The sequence below is a fragment of the Gracilinanus agilis genome, chromosome 4, assembly GCF_016433145.1.
Source record: "Gracilinanus agilis isolate LMUSP501 chromosome 4, AgileGrace, whole genome shotgun sequence".
Taxonomy (NCBI): domain Eukaryota; kingdom Metazoa; phylum Chordata; class Mammalia; order Didelphimorphia; family Didelphidae; genus Gracilinanus; species Gracilinanus agilis.
The window spans coordinates 289,993,535-290,012,024 of NC_058133.1; positions in this window are offsets into that span (position 1 = coordinate 289,993,535).

An 18,490-nucleotide genomic window follows, 5' to 3' on the forward strand; every position below is an offset into this window, starting at 1 on the left:
CTGTCAACTTGAGTTTCTTCCCTCAGATCATTAGCTCAACACCCCAAACATAAGCAAACAGGTGATCAGGGTCATTGGGCAAGAGTAAGCTGAGTATGACTTCAGTTGGGGAGGTCGGAGGGAAACTAGTGGTTTTGATTGAGGATTGTTAGCAATCAGATGAGGTAATACCCAGTAGGGGCTATTGCAACTGCTCTTTATAATAGTTAATAATGTATGAAGGATTCTTCTATTCTCTTCTGGTCCAGGGTTTAAGTTGCTTCTAGGTAGTTCTAACCTACTTCACCAGTGATGACTGTTTTCAAATGCTCAGTGAGAAAGAAGTCACTTATTTTCTTAAAAGCAAGAATATTTTACTAATGGGGACAGTGGATATATCGTACAGGGCACATATTAAACTTTTACCCTAAGATGAGCACCAAGCTCCAATTTGACCTTGAGAGAATTTAGAAGCCCTCTAAGATTTGCATTCATTTGGTTTGAAGAGTCAAGCTATTCAGGAAGATGGAAAATATTCAATCTTTGCCTTGTCTATATCAGGGGTTGGCAATGTATGGCTCTCCAGCCATATCTGGCTCCACCTCCCTACCGGCCAGTCCAGGCAGAGCCCCAGGATGTGCCCCAGGGGGCCCATCAGCCCCCACCCCATATTCCAGCACCTTCCACCTCCATCCTCCTCCTTCCACAGGTGTTTTATGGCTCTCATGGCCAAAAAGGTTGCAGACCGTTGGACTTCATACCTTCCTGAGGCAAACTACTAAGTCAAAGAATAAATAAATCTCAAGTTCCTTCTATTCTCTGCCAGACTTGAACTAGGACCTACCCCAAATGGCCTTCGTTTTCTTATTGCCTACTTATTCCTTAATCTCTTACATTGTGGCTTCTCCTATCCCCCTCTTTCTATTATCTCAAAGGAATTTGAGGAACTTTTAGTTCACAGCTTCCTTGATCTTTTTATATTTAACACTGACCCTTCTTCTTGAAATTTTAAATCCTACAGCCTCTGAGATCCTTCTATGATACTAGATTTGGATTTAGAAGGGACCTTAGAGGCAATGGAGTCGAACTCCTTCATTTTTCAGATGAAGAGGTTTCTCATTTCACTTTCTGGATACTTTTCATTTTCCTCACCCTCTCTTCCCCCTCAAACTGTAACAGGACTTTATCAAGATTCATTCTGCTTTTCCCTCTGCAAACATTCCTCACCCACAATCCTGAGTTTTTGTTTCCCTGCACATTCCCCATTCTCGTAGATTCAACTCTCACCTTTTGCTGAGTCACTTCCAAATCTGTTTTATCAGTCCCAACTTCTCTTTCTCTCAGACTTTTGCCTCAATTTTCCAACCAGACATTTCCATTTTGATATACTACCCATGTAAAACCCAGTGGAATTGTGTGTTGGCTAAGGGGGATTAGGGAGGTTTGGGGAGAGGGAAAGAACATGAAATATGTAACTATGGGAAAATATTCAAAATAAAAATAAAAATATAATTGATATACTACTAATCACCTCAAGCTCAACATTTCTAAAATTTCTAAAATTCTAAAAATCATTCCCCACTCTTCTCACCCTTCACCTATCCTCCCACAACAGCCCATTTTACATTCTGTTGGTATATAAGGAGAACTAGCACCTCTGTTGCCAGGGCTTGCTGAATCCTTTTCAGGACTGCTCATCCACCTTTGATGTCTACCTGTTGCCCAACTCTCATCTATTTCTCCAAGAAGCTGTATCACGCACAATGGCTATATCCTGGTAAAACTGTCTCAGCAGATGGCTAAACTAGGTTAAAGATAACCTGTGGACTCAAATCCATAGGTAAGGGGAAAGATTATCCCAAGCATGTAAGGACATCCTCTATAGATGGTGAGAAAAATTTGTTCCAATGGCCATGAAAGTGGCTATAGCAGGTGCTGTGGTGCACCCAGAACTTGGCCAGACATTGAAGACACCAAGGTCATAAACAGCATCTCAGGTCATGGCCACTTGTCCTGACTTTTGTTTTGCCATTGGACTTCACAGACTCTGAAAGAGAGAGTGGGGATGACCACCTGTGCAAATCTTCCTCACTTAAATCCGATATGTGTACAAGTCAAGACATTACCCCATGATGTCCTTGATCCTCTTTGAAAATGAAGGAGAAGATGTAGCTATTTAGCACAATGGTTTGAAAGCCAGGAGAAACTACTTGGATTTAAATCTGGGCTCAGACACTTCCTAGCTATGTGACCCTGAGTAAGTCACTTAACCCTAAATTGCCTAGCCTTTACTGCTCTTCTATCTTAGAACCAGTGGTTCCCAAACTTTTTTGGCCTACTGCCCCCTTTCCAGAAAAAACATTACTTAGCCCCCTGGAAATTAATGTTTTTTTAATTTTAATAGCAATTAATAGGAAAGAGAAATGCACCTGTGGCCATCACTACTCCCCTGGATCACTGCAGCACCCACCAAGAGGCGGTATCGCCCACTTTGGGAATCACTGATTAAATGCTGGAATCATATCTAATTTCTTGTCCCCCATAGGCAATCAGTCATCTAATTCTCATGATCATTCTGATTAATTCTAATCTTTTCTTCTATATTTCTTTCAGATCCTTTTCTTTATTTTGAAACTCCCTGTTAATACTGTATGTGTAATCAGTCTTTGTTTCTGTCCATGTCCATGTTTCTGTTCAATGATTCTAGTGATGGGGGAGGGATCTGACCAAAGGCAGATAAGTTTATTGCCAGTTTCTAGAATTTGTCTTTGACCTTGAACTCGAAGGGGCTGTTGGGAAGAAAAAGGAAGAAGAGATTAAGCATATTGTTACAGGGGCCTGCAAGAAAGTATCTGTTGAATTGGAGTGGGAATTAAACCAAATTGCCTTCTAGGACTATTTGCTGAGAATTGTGATCAAGGAGTCAAGGCAAATCGATGGTAATAGTGTGGCAGATGATAGCACAATCACAAGCATAAAAGGCACACGCAATCTCAAGGCACACCACTTGACTTCTCTCTCACCCTAACTCTCTCCTTTGAGTTGAAGCAAGGTGGTTCTATTTACACTCTCAGTCATATATTGTCCCTGCTTTACATTTAAATCTGCTAGGATATTCAATTGGCAGCTCAGATGGGAAACCTTGTTCTTTCCCCTACCTCTTTCATTTGTGACTAAATCCATTTTATTCAACCAAATATGATAAAACTTGACCAACAGAAGATCTGTTTGATGTGGATTATTTAATACTTAGATACAGTTAGAGAGAAGAATAGAGATTCCTCTTTTCAGAGATAAGAAATATTTGCTCAAAAATCTGGGTTTGTGACTGGAGACACAGACGGACAGAAAGAAGGAACAATGTTAACTTTCACAAACTGTACAAATGGACTCTTTGGGGTAAAGGAGAAAGTAGGTCAAGAACACACTGTGGAGAAATAAGAGCCCACAGGGGCTTCATTGAGAGACTTAAGGCTTTCCTAGAAAATTGCAAAAATTAAAATCTAGAGGGGAAGAGGAAATGAGAATAGAGATGCCTCAGGTGTAATTTAGTTGGAGAACATCAAGGATTAAACTGGCATAAGGAAATTACCATAATAATCCCTTCACACTACCTATGCCTAAACTGGCTTAGGACTCCCCCTAGTGATTTAAAATACAGAATGGGGTTGTTTTTCAGTCATGTCTGACTCTTCTTGACCTATGGGCTTTCTTGGCAAAGATACTAGAATGATTTTCTATTTTTCTCCAGGGGATTAAGGCAAACAGAAGTTAAATGACTTGCCCAGAGTCACACAGTTAGTAAGTGTCTGAAGCTGGATCTGAACTCAGAGCTTCCTGACTCCAGGCTAAGTGCTCTGTTTTCTGAGCCATCTAGCTGCCTCCTACAAAATGGAATAGGGTATTTGAAATACACAGTAGTGGGGAGGTCAAGGAGAATGAGAATTTGAAAAATGATTATCGAGTTTGACAACGTGGAAAATACTGGTGTCAGAACTTGGTACTAGCAGTAGATGAGATCCAATCTGAAGCTGATAACTTTGTCCACAGAGGGACTAGTGAATTCCCTCTGTTCTCTGGGGCAATTGCTGAAAGTAATGCCCTAGATAAACACAGAAGTCATGCTATGCCACTTACAATATGCCCAATATCAGAGGGAATAAAAGGCAGGTGGTAAAGTCCAGAGTGAGGACTAATGATTCTTCCCCAAGACTTGTAGTAGGTAATTTTCATTTGTTATGGAATAGAATAAAAGCCCCTTGAGAACAAAGATTGCTTTGTTTTGGAGCCTAGCTCAGTTCTTTACAGATAGTAGATGCCTAATAAATGCTTATTGAATAAATGAATAAGGACTGATTGGAGTAGACATTCATATATGACCCTAACCGTGACATCAGTGATGACTCAGGACTGGTTGGGAGCTTGAACTCCCCACTGCGTACTGTTTTCTTTCTTTTTCAGGACCAAATGATTTATTTTATTTTAGATTTTTTTTTTAAACCCTTGTACTTCGGTGTATTGTCTCATGGGTGGAAGAGTGGTAAGGGTGGGCAATGGGGGTCAAGTGACTTGCCCAGGGTCACACAGCTGGAAAGTGGCTGAGACCGGGTTTGAACCTAGGACCTCCTGTCTCTAGGCCTGACTCTCACTCCACTGAGCTACCCAGCTGCCCCCAGGACCAAATGATTTATAATAATTTTGGAGGGCCTCAACTAAATAATCTATAGGGAAATGGATAGGCTTGAATGCCCCCTACAGGTCAGATTCAGGGAAAATGAGTTCTCAGAAAACAATTTACAATCATTCCTTCATTACTAGGTTAGAGGATACAAGGGCATAGTCATTCAAGAATATGAGAAAATGGGGACCAAAGTGACTACAGTTTCTTGATGCCTCTCCAGATTTTATAGAAGTCCACCCAATCCTGGTGACAATCAATACAAAGCAGTTTTCTTGCCCATTCCCTAGGGGTCAGCTAGGATTAAGCTCTGCCTACTTCCATCAGCTTTTCTTTCTTTCTTTCATCTTTTTTAAAACCCTTACCTTCTGTCTTAAAATCAATACCAAGCATCTGTTCTAAAGCAGAGTGCCTGTTTGTGAATATGAAAGAATATGAAAGAAATATGAAAGAAAAACTTCAGTGTTCTGTATTTAGAGTTTCAAGGCAGTTAGAAATATTTTATGAATATATGAATATCTATGAGAATTGCTGCTTGGAGTATGATTTTAAACAGCAGGGTTATTTCTGCTAATTAAAACTCTTCTCACCTCAGGCAAGGCAATTTATGTATGTCACTCCAGAGAAAGAACTGGTAAATAGAAACAAGCAAGATATAGTTTTATACATACATTTTTTCCATTTTTGTTTTTGGTCAAATGATGCTTTCTCTAGTGCAGAGAGGGCAGGAGAGTGGGAGATGCCTAGCAACCTTAATGTAACAAACAAATAGGTTTTTTTGAAAAAGGAAAAAAGATTAAGTCAGAATTCAAAATTTAGGTAGTCTCTGATTTTTTTTTTTTTTTGCACAGAACATTTGTGAACTGCTTTAAATTGGATTTGTCAAAAGGGCTTCACTCTTTTCCAGTCATTGCTCTAATTCTATCTGCAGGGAGATTAGAGTTTTTTCCCAGAACTTTAACTTGGTTTCTCTGGCATCTGATTAAGTACTGACAAAATGTATTTCATTTAGATATTCCCAAAGGCTTTTGACTAGGATTCTGAGGGAAAAAAATGATCTCTTAATATTTTTTTAAAAGGGAAAGGATGAACTGGAGATTTATTGTCCCTCTAAATGGATGATTATAGAACATCCTAAATGAGGTTCATAATGACTCAAAAGAATTTGGCCTAATACTCCACACTGGGAAAACCAAGTGGACAAATCACACAGACTATGAAATACAATTAGATAGATGATTTATTGAGCTGGGGACAATGAACTAGGCCTGGAACTAAGTGGGAGAAGGATCTTAAAATCATAAATACATATCTGGAAAGAATCATATCTTCAGAGATCTAGAACTTAAGGGACCTTAGAGGCCATAGAACTCAATCTTTTTTATTTTACAAATAAGGAAACTGAGCTCAAAAGAGGGGGGGATGACTTATTCAAAGTCACAGAGCTAGAAAGAGTTCAAGCTGTAAATAGGACCTTTGTCCTCACACTCCAAATCCAGCATTCTTCCTATTTGGAGCTATACTGAATTTGACAAATTATGTAGTCATTTCAGTGATGCCAGATTTCAATGAGAAACGAAAATCTGTCTTTAAAAACAAAACAAAACAAAACATCAGTAGTCTTCACAAGAAGCCTATACAAGAGAGCTTTGAAAGCTACAGGTTGAATTTGTAATATACTTTAAATGAAAAGCAAGTCTTACATAATGGAGGGCTGAAGTTTCATGTCCAATTTTCTTTTATGCTCTCTCATGTATTTGGAAATTCCCATTATATTTGGTATTTATTAAGTTCAGAACATGTATAATTTAAAAAAAACTCATTAGTTCTCCAGAAATGCTATATGACTATAAGTCATGAGATAAAGATTAAAATTTCAGGTCATCCAAAGGACAGTGAGGAGGTTCATGGTAGGCAATGTAGTCAAAAGAATATTACCAGTTAATGACATGTGTAAGAAAAATCATAAAAGGTATTTTCCAAAGAACTAAATGATCAAATAAAGGACATGACTGGCAGGGTTGTGCTGGAGCCAGCTCAGACTAGCTAAAGCCAGTCGTTAAATTTTCAGTGTGATTGCTTTGTTTGATTTATTGTTTTGTTGACTGTTAGATTTAAGAAAATGGTAGAGACCGTATTAATAGTGAAAGATTAAACTTAAAAGTATGTCCTCTGAACATTTCTCTCCTCCTTCCTGTCCACTCCCCACCAGAATTGATTGTTAAACATTTACCAGCACACCCTTTTGGACAGGTCATTATAGCAAGAGCAAATGGTAACAGAATAAATAGCCTTTGTGCTATGCTGGCACCCTTGTAATGTTAAGGCACCTAGAGGAAGGTCCCCAGTAGAGATGGAGAGATACAGAGATACAGCGACATTTAAAATAGTGAAAAACAGTAGCTCTTTAATATCAAAATAGTAATATTTAAGTTCTCTCAGGTTCCAGACACATTGCATTTACATATAGAGAGACAACCCTTTTGTCTAAGTCAATGAAATCACTGGCAAGGTATTCATGAGTGTGTGCATATTGCTGTTGTTGTTGTTGTTGTTGTTTTTAGCAGATAAGCATTTTTAAAAGTAAGAATGTGGATCAGGAGTGGAGGAAATGACCTAGTCTTCTTAACCTAGCTTTTGTTATTGCCTTGACTTTATGTGGTAATCAAAATGGATCTTGGGACTAAGGCTCACCTTGGTCCTCTTATCTTCCATCTTAGCCTCCACATAGTTCCTGGTTTGTTGTTATTGTTTGTTTTATCAAAGACAATGAAATAATTCTGAGGGGCATAAACACATAGTCAAAGAGGTAATAAGAGTTAGAAGGAATTTTTAAACTTGAAGTCAATTATCTGGGACTATGGGTTTGGAACCAGCACCATGTATAAGCAGTCACAAGAGAGACATTCCTAACCTGGGGCATTCTGATCGTTTTTTATTGATTGTTTTCTGTATGGACAATATGGCTCATAGTTCTTGGCTATTCTTTTTTTTAACCCTTGCTTTCCTTCTTAGAATTAGTACTATACCTACACCTGGCTCTCTATCCACTGAGCCACCTAGCTGTCCCACCCTTAGCTATTCTTTTTTTTTTTTTTTTTTTTTTAAACCCTTACTTTCTGTCTTGGAGTCAATACTGTGTATTGGCTCCAAGGCAAAAGAATGGTAAGGGTAGGCAATGGGGGTCGAGTGACTTGCCCAGGGTCACACAGCTGGGAAGTGTCTGAGGCCAGATTTGAACTTAGGACCTCCCATCTCTAGGCCTGACTCTTATTCCACTGAGCTACCCAGCTGCCCCCTCCTTGGCTATTCTTTAAGAAAGTCCGTAGTGCTCTTTGTCAGGGAGAGGCTTTTTAGATATTGCTTCCCAGATATTGGTAGTAGAGCTCAGAAGCTGACAACATAGAAATGAGATAGCTCAGAAGATGGTACTAGAAAGTAAATAGTTCAGTGGCCATGAGATGCCCACCAGAGTGAACATAATGGAGAGCAGAGATATAATGCCCTTTAGAGCCAATGTATGTGGCAGAAATGCTAGCAGAGAATAGGGGACTTTACTAACTGTGCAGCAACAAAGGTATGAGTTATGCTAGCCATGCATATACCTTAACCATACATGATCTCTGCATTAGATCTTCCATGCATATTTCTTCATCATGTAAGTTCTCTGCATATGTGTCCTCTCACTGATGGTATAAGTATATACACAATTTGTGCATGGAAGGATTTCTTTTCTTGTCATTTTATTTGTCATGCTATTTAACTAAATGAATCAAAATGAAATTTAGCTGGCTGATAAAAATAAAAACATTAGTGAACAATGAAACCATATCCACTATGGTTTTGAACCCACAGAACCCCTTTAGTCTGGAGTAGCTTTCTGGGGATCAACATGTAAAGAAATGTCCTAGATACTATATATATATGTGTATGTGTGTGTGTACATTATGACATGTTTATATTTACATGTGTGTTTGTGTGTATACTTTAGCCATACATGATCTCTGCTGCTTACTAGTTGTATGACTTCAGGAAAGTTATAAAATTTCTCCGAGTTTCCATTTTCTCACTTGTAAAAGGAGTTGGACCAGATGGTCTCTAAGATCCCCTTCAGTTCTATAGCTTATAAACCTCAAATCTGAACCTATTCAAGAACATCTCATTTGATTTGGTGTTCAAATTTTTTCTTTAATTTCTTTTCTTCAAGCAAAAAGAATAATACTGGTTTTTAAGAGAATGAGCAAACTGGCTGGATCCAGATTCACAAAGTATAGGGATTAGCAAGGTAAAGTAGAGATCCTAACGCAAGAAGGATAATTTGATCTTAATCAATCTGAAGGGATAGGATTTATGACTGGAATCTGGTTCTGAAAGGACATACTTTATCCAAAAGCAATTGAATAAGTATAGGTAGATGGTTTGAGTGGAGTAGTGTTATACATTAAGAGGATAAACTTTCATGTGAGAAAATTTAAGAAGTAAATCATGGTGAAAAGTATTTGGGTGAAGATCAATAGAAGCAGGACATCCTCTTCTACAATCTACTTATATGTTCTACATATGTGAAAATTTCAATTTTATTTGTTGCTTACTAGGTTCAAATATATATAATTACTAATTCTTCAGGCATGTTATAGAACTATAAGCTATGAAATACCTCAATCTCTGAAAGATTAAAATGTCTGATCATTCAAAGGACAATGTCTGTTTTGTCACTGGAATAGTATAGACCAATTGAACAGGGAGACCTGATATTTGCTTCTGATTTTGTGTAAGGATAGCACTTGAGTAACCCCCCCACACACACACACAGACACCCTGAGAAGGGAGGACTTGGTAAGTCTGCTTTGATGTGTGCTTTTTCCTGCCTGCTGCTGACATTGTTGACATAAGATACATGTGGTGCATCAGGCCTGACTATTGATATTAAAATTTGCTCCTTTAATTTTTGTGACAGGTGATGAGGATTGTAATCTCACTGGTTAGCAGAGTTACCTGGATTTAGCATATAGACTCAGACTGAGTACTACAGCTGAATGGCAAAGGCAAGGATCTAAGACCAAGGGCAAGTCTGAGTTCTATTACTCTGCACTTGCAAAGTCCTCCAGCTGGCTGACAGGGCCTGGGACCATCAGCAATCTATTACAGTTCATACTATGGGCAAATCTATAGTTGTGTCACCCAGATCCAAATAACTGTCAGGAGCTTCTAAAGCTGAGACCAGGATCATACTTAACTTTAGATCAAACAATTTAGGGTACAGTAAAAGTCTGCAAGTCTCTGGTCAGAGCCATCCTCAAGATCTTTGAAGAACATATCATTCAATATCCAGAGAAAACTGAAACAGAACCATAGGGAATGCAAATCAAGATCAAACAAGGGCTAATATGACAGCAAAGGAAAGTAATAAATGTTGGAGGGAATGTAACAAAATTGGGACCCTAATGCATTCTGGAAGGCAATTTGGAATTATGTTCAAAGGGCTTTAAAAGACTGCTTGCCCTTTGACCCAGTCATACCACTGCTGGGATTATACGCCAAAGAGATAATAGGGAAAAATATCTGTACAAAAATATTTATATCTTCACTCTTTATGGTGGTAAAAAATTGGAAAATGGGGGGGGTCCATTGATTGGGGAATGGATGAACAAATTGTATCTGTTGGTGATGGAATACTATTGTGATAAAAAGGAATAATGAACTAAAGGAATTCTATGTGAACTGGAGTGACCTCCAGGAATTGATGCAAAGTGAAAGGTGCAGAACCAGGAGAACATTGTACACAGAGACTAATACACTGTGGTACAATCAAACATAATGGACTTCTCTACTAGCAGCAATGAGAATGCTATCCACATCCAGAGAAAGAATTGTGGGAGTAGAAATGCGGAAGAAAAACATATGATTGATCACATGGTTTGATGGGGATATGACTCGGGATGTTGACTTTAAATGATCACTCTTTTGCAAATATTAATAATATGGAAATGGGTCTTGATCAATGATATTTGTAAAACCAGTTGAATTGTTCATTGGCTATGGAAGGGGGGAGGGAACAATGGAGGGAAAGAACATGAATCATGTAACCATGGAAAAATATTCTAAATTAATTAAGTTAGTTAATTAATTTAAAAACAATCACACAAGGATTTGACATTCCTTTTAGAAGTACACAGAGCTTGGCTCTAACATAGAGTCCTCATTAAGGAAGTAAAGTTGAAAGAATGTGTAAACAAAAGAGACCCCCATAATAAAAACTTACTAAAAAGGTAAGGATGCCTAAGACATAGACACAGAAGAAAAAAATTTAGTCCAAAATGTCTACAAGTAAAGCCTTAAAGAAATACATGACTTGGGAACAAGGTTACCAAGAATTCTTGGAAGAAATGAAGCAAGTTTTTTTTTTTTTTTTAAACAGGTAACATGTTAGTAGAAATGAAATGAGAATACTAGACAAAAGAATTAGAAAAGAATGAGACATTTAGAAGAAAGCTTTTATAAGAAACAATAATTTAGCACAAGAGACACAAACTTTCACCAAAATAATGGACTATGTGAAGATTAAAATGGATCATACAAAAGTTAATGACTCCATGAAACAACAAGAAGTAGTAAAACAAAAACCAAAGGTCTCATGAAAAAAATTGATCTGGAAAACATTATGGAAAGGTAATTTAAGAATTACTAGAAAATCATGACCAAAATAAAAAAGAATATCATATTTCAAGAAAGAAAACTTTTTAAATCTCTTAGAATTAGAGGGGGAAATGAAATGAGAGAGAATTCTTCAGTTATCTCCTGAAGAAAATCCCACAATAAAAACTCCCAAGAATGTCATGATAAAAATCCAGAACTTTCAAGTCAAAGGAAAATTACTACAAACAACCAGAAAGAAAGAGTTCAAGGACAATAGTAGATAGCTTCGAATACAATATTGCAAAAGGTAAAGGGTTCGGGGGCAGCTGGGTAGCTCAGTGGATTGAGAGCCGGGCCTAGAGACGGGAGGTCCTAGGTTCGAATCCGGCCTCAGACACTTCCCAGCTGTGTGACCCTGGGCAAGTCACTTGACCCCCGTTGCCTACCCTTACCACTCTTCCACCTATAAGTCAATACACAGAAGTTAAAGGGTTTAAAAATAAAAAAAATAAAAAAAAAAAAAGGTAAAGGGTTCGAAATCAATGGTGATGTGTCTAGCAAAACTGAATATGATCCTACAGGGAGAAAAAAAATGTAACTCTAATAAAATGAAGGCTTTCCAAATATTCTGATGAAAAGAACAGAGATGAATTGAAACTTTGGAATACAAAATAGAAATCAAGAAAAATAAAAGGGACTTTAGAAAGATGTAGTGTTTGCATTATAATAAAAGGAGATAATACCAAGTGTCCAAACCTAAAGTCATCAGCTCTTTGATGGAAAGAAACAAAGCATGTGTTCTTGGAGTAATTTTTTTATATTTCAAGAGAAGAAAAAGAAAGGAGGGAAAAAAGGGGGAAAAAACCTAGAGAAGAAAGAGGAAGTAAAAATAGGGGAACTTATCTCCCATAATCAGGGCTCAGGAGTAGAAAACTATGCAGACAAAGAGAATGGATGGGAAGGTAGCAGGAATCAGATGGAGAATTTCGTATGGAAATAAATTCAATGCTTTCCCAATTAAATTACCAAAAAAATATTTAATTGAATTAGAAATTCATTTGGAAAAACAAAAAGTCAAGACCATCAAAGGAATTAACTTTTTTAATGTAAAGAAAGTAGGTCTAGAAATATAAGATTTTGAACTAAATTATCAAAACTATCTGGTACTGGTTAAGCTACAGAAAATAAATCAGTGAAATAGAACAGACATATATCAAACAATTGTGAAAAAATTATAGTAACTGTGTTTGACAAAAATAAAGATCAATGTTTTGGGGATAAGGAAAACAATACTGGGAAAACTAGAAAGCAGTCTGGCAGAAATTAGACATAGATCAATATCTTACATCATTTACCAAGATAAGTTCAAAATGGATACCTGACCTAGGCCTAAAGGGAAATACAAGTAAATTAAGAGAACAGGGAATGTGTTCTTTTAGATTAGATTTATGGATAGGAGAATAATTTATGAGTAAATAAGAAATAGACGATTGAGACAAATAAGAAATTACATTGTGAAATGTAAAATGAGTAATTTTGAATAAGTTAAATTTAAAAGATTTTGTATAAATAAAATTAATGTCACCAAAATTAGAAGGAAAATAGGGGGGGGGGGGCAGCTGGAGGGCTCAATGGATTGAGAACCAGGCCTAGAGACAAGAGGTCCTAGGTTCAAATCTGGTCTAGCTGTGTGACCCTGGACAAGTCATTTAACCCCTATTACCTATCCCTTACTGCTCTTCTGCCTTGGAATCAATACACAGTACTGATTTTAAGACAGAAGGTAAGGGTTTAAAAAAAAGGAAAGCACTGTTGGGAAAATATTTTTTACAGTTTCTCAGATAGACATCTCATATCTAAAATATATAGAGAACGTTGTCAAATATATAAGAACATGAGTTATTCCCCAACTGATAAATGGTCAAAAGATATAAACAGTTTTTAGATGAAAACAAAGCTATATGTAACTAAGTGAAAAATGCCCTAAATCATTATTGGAGAACTACAAATCAATTCAACTCTGAGATACCATCTCAAACCTATCAGATTGACTAAAATGATAAAAGGGCAAAATGACAAATGTTGGAGGAGATGTGGGAAAATGAGGTTACAGTTGGTGGAACTGTGAACTCATCCAGTCTTTTTGGATAGCAATCTGGAATTATGTTCAAAGAGTTACAAATCTGTGTATGCCTTTTGACCCAGCAGTACCACTGTTAGGTTTATTTCCTGAGATGATCAGGGAAAAGGAAAAACAACCCATATATTCTAAAATATTTATAGTAGCTCTCTTTTTGGTGGCAAAGGACTATCAAATTGAAGAGAATCCCATCAATTGGGGAATAGCTAAACAAGTTGTGATATGTGATTGTGATAAAATATGCTTGCACTGTAAGAAATGACAAGTAGATTAATTTTTTTAAGACATTGAAAGACCTATATGAAATGACGAAGAGTAAAATAAGCAGAACCAAGAGAACATGATATATAGCAACAGAAATACTGTTCAAAGAATGGCTTGTGTGGGCTGACCTCTAGAGAAAGAATTCATGAATAGAAACAAATAAGACATGGTTGTGTACACACACACACACACACACACACACACACACACACACTTTTGTCAAATAATGCCTTCTCTAATGTGATAGGAGAGGGAGGGAGATACCTGGGAATTTTAATGTACCAAATTAATTTTTTAAAAAAGAAATAAACTCAAAAGGGAAACGGGAAGGAATAGGGAAAAGGACAAATAAGAAGGATATATTTAAGGAGAAATTAGTTATCAACAAAACAATCTTTTTGACTGTGAGTGAAGAGGAGTTTAAAAACTGTGACTGAAGTCTGTGTGAAGGAAAGACAGGAGTCACGAGAGCAGAAGTTTAATTGCATTATAACTAGAGCATTGCTTTTTTTTTTTAATCACTTTTTCCCTTTCTTTTCATTTCTTTTCCTTTTTTGTAAATAGGGGTTTTAGGACCAAAGAGAGAAAAAAAGGATAGAGGAAAATACATGATTAATAATCATAATTAAATGTGAAGAAATCTTATCAAAACAAGAAGCCATCTCTTAATTTTCATAGCTCCAGGAGGGAAATTTTAACACTTACAATACTAGAGATTTAGAGCTGAAAATTTAGAGCAAAAGTAGTAAAAAAAAAAAGGGATCCTACCAAGTCACTTTTATGATACGATATGATATGATATGAAAATCAAAATAGAGAAAGAAAACTCAGAGGCCATTTAGGCCATAAAAAAGAAGAGAGTAAAATAGATGAGAAAGCAGAATTCAGCAATGTATTTTTTACAAGAATTACATTTGAAACATACAGACACAAAGTTAAAATAAGAGAATGGAATGAAATATATTGTAGTTTAGCTAAATTTAAAAAGACAGAAGTAACAATTGTGATTTCAGGCAAAACATTCACAAAAATAGTCCTTAATAAAAGAAGTACAGGGAAAAACTATAATATATTGAAAGATATCGAAGATAATTAATTAGTATCAATACTTAAGTTATATGCACCAAATGACTTAGCATCTAATAACTAAACAAATTAAAAAAAGAAAAAGACAATAAAATAGCATCAGGGGACCTCTTTCATTATTTCCCCTTGATATTCTCGATCTTTTGTTCTTTCAGATGAACTCTGTAATAATTTTTTCTAATTCTATAAAAAAATTGTTTTGGTAGTTTGATAGGTATAGCACTGAATAAGTAAATTAATTTAGGTAGGATTGTCATTTTTAATATATTAGCTCATCCTACCCATGAACAGTTGATGTTTTTCCAATTAGTTAGATCTAGTTTTATTTGTGTGAAGAGTGTTTTATACTTATGTTCATATAATTCCTGAATTTGTCTTGGCAAGTAGATTTCCATGTATTTTATCTCATCTAGAGTAAATTTATTTTATTTTTTATTTTTATTTTTAAAACCCTTACCTTCTGTGTATATATATATATACTGTGTATTGGCTCCAACGCAGAAAAATGGTAAGGGTAGTCAACAGCCAAATTTAAAAAATGCCCCAAATGGTTAATAATTAAATAATTGTACAGTAAAGCAACTCTGAGTTTTTACTTATTTAAACTCATCAAATTAGCAAAGATGACAAAAAAAGAAAATGACATGTTGGAGAGCCTGGAAAGCAGGTACATTGATGTAATCTTGATGGTTATATAAATTGTTCCAACAATTCTGGGACTATGTTCCCAAAGGTACTAAAACTATGTATCTTTTGACCCAACTGTACTACTATTAGATTTCCATACTGTGGTGAAAATTTATCTCACCAATACAGTGTCCAAGTTATTATTAGGTTTATTGAGAGGTGGCCAATCTCACAATAAAGACGCATTCTGGTCAAGATCAAGACCAAAGACCCCTTAGGCTTAGGAGATCGCCCTTTTTTAGGCAAAGAAATCTGATGGCATAGAAAATACAATCAAAATTAAACTAGAATGGATACAAAGTCTTTCACATGCCAGTTCTTAATTAATGACGCAAGTGCTGACTAAGCTGGAAGGTACCAAAATAATCACTATGGATGGTAACTTTATGTTTATTATTATGGATGGCCTTTCCAAGATCTCTACAATAAGGGGTCAGGGTCTAATTGTTTTCTGCTGACAATTGTGATTTAATACTAGGAGTCAGAAGTTAGATGGTCAACATTTGCTCCCAAGAGCAGCCCTGACACTTCCCTTTGGTCCAGGTTTTAATACAAAGAGCAGGGTGTGGTGGACTTAGTGGAAACTCTTGGGTTATAGGCTTAATGTCAAAATGCCTGTAAACAAGATTTGATACCACTCTAAACTATTTTTCTAATTCTTGTAAAGCAAACTATATTATTTGACTATTAACTCAAGACTAATGATTATGTTGTTAAAATAATAACAAAGGCTAATACTATTATAATCATAAAAGGGGGTAGGGAGTTTCACACTCACAATTTCCAAAGTGATTTTTTAAAAAAAGAGGAAAAGGACCCAAGTTTATGAAAATATTTATAGTATCTTTTTCTGTTGTAGCAAAGAATTGAAAACAAAGAGGGTACTCATCAGCTGGGGAACGGTTAGACAAATTATGGTATATCAATGTAATAGTATCTATTGTGCAAAACAATTACAATTGCATTTTCAGAAGACTTGTAACAATTGTTGCAGAATAAAAAGAGAACCAGAAGAACAACGTGTACAAGGACAGCACTGTAAAGATAAGAAAGTTAGAAATGACAAATTCTGAGCAGCACAGTGGCCAATCATAATTCCAAAAGAATGATGATGAAGTATTGCTACCCACCTCCTGACAGAGAGATGAAGGACTCAAGATGCAGAGTAAGAAATAAACACAGAAAATAAGGGATTTTTGTTTTGTTTGACTGCATATTTCTTCCAAGAATTTTGTTTTTATTTTATTTTTTAATAAAGTGGGCACATGAGTTGAGAAAGAAAAATAAATACTTGTTAATTTGAAACAAATTTTAAATTATTATAAAAAGAAAATCCTTTATTTTGTAGTGTTAAGATAGATGGCAGAACATGAATTATGAAGTCTTCAATATACCATTCAATATACTGGTTTCTCTTGGGAAATCAAATTGTGGAACAATGTCAAGGAATTTGCTTCCAATAATTTTGCATTCATTCACTCACTCAACAAACATTTATAAGATGTTTTATAAAAGAATTGTTTTAAAAAGCCTTGAGGAAATTACAAAATTTAGAAGAATTCTGGTCCTTATCTTTCTGGGGTTTAGAGTCTATTAGGAAGAGAAGATACAAGAAAAGATAGTAATGATCCAGAGGATTACATCATTAGTGCAGTGGAGAGGTATAGAACAGAGAGATGTATGAGACCAGAAGGGAAGTGTCTTGCAGAGATGGAGAGGCTTCATGAAAGTGGTTTAATTTGAAGTGAACTTCAAAGGAGGGGTAGAAATTTCAGCATTTCAAGAGAAGGTGAGAAGGCCATCTAGGCACAGGAAACAATCTAAAGAAAAGCCTAGAAGTAGGAGAGTATAGAACATGCTGGGTGAGGAGAAGCTAATGATTCGATTTGACTGAAGCACTGATTGCTTGAGAGGATATGGGCTAAGGTTGAAAAGGTAGAGTAGTTATCATTTGGTACCTGCTTCAGTAATGCAAGTAACACTCCTTTATTTCCACTGCAAAGGGAGAATGCAGCAGTGCCCTTCTCCAAGATTTGGTTCAAAAGAATAAGTCTGAGTCTTCTCCCATGATTCCACCACAACAGAAAAAGCTGGATTCCAGAGTTACTTGTGGGGCAGCAGCTGAAAATCACAGACATGAAGTATTGGGATAAGAAAGAATTGTCTGCTGTTGTCTAAGGGAGATCTGGGAACCCTTTCATTTAGAGATATTGAAGAAACCCTGATCAATGGAGCACTTGAATCAAATATATTACCTTAAGAGAATTGGCCTTGGAAAACAAAGAGGCAGTGGGAAATGAGGACGGCTTTCAACCCTCTAAAACAGTGATTCCCAAAGTGGGTGCTACCGCCCCCTGGTGGGTGCTGCAGCGATCCAGGGTGGAGCAGTGATGGCCACAGGTGCATTTATCTTTCCTTTTAATTGCTATTAAAATTTTTAAGAAATTAATTTCCAGGGGGCTAAGTAATATTTTTTCTGGAGAGGGGGCGGTAGGCCAAAAAAGTTTGGGAACCACTGCTCTAAAAGAAGGGTATAGTGGATGTGGGGGTGGGTGGAAAACCTCTTAATTACTGAGCCTTAATCAAGTCAATGTAGTTTTATGAGTCTGGTTTCCTCCTCTGTAACACGAGGAGACAATATTAGATAGTTTCTAAGGACCCTTACAACTACCATGATTCTTACTTACAGAACCATGATTCTAAATAGGTGGCAAGAAGGGTAGAGAAAGAAGCTTTTTGCAGTGGAAATCTACTAACCCAACAGGAAATGGTGGATCAGCAAAAGTCTAGTCCCCAAAGTTAGGAAGAGTCCTTGTTAATGGTAGATGACTCACTCTCTTGGGTATGTTGTGGGGAAGAAACCCAGAGACTCATTTATGTATTACATCTTTTTTTCCTCTTGTTCTGAGAATAGTAAATAAATCAATACTTCCAAAGCTTCTGGGAAAAAACACAATTAAATGCCCTTTGGTACTACCAGTCATGCCTCTGATTTCCCAGGTAAAAATACCCTTCTTTGG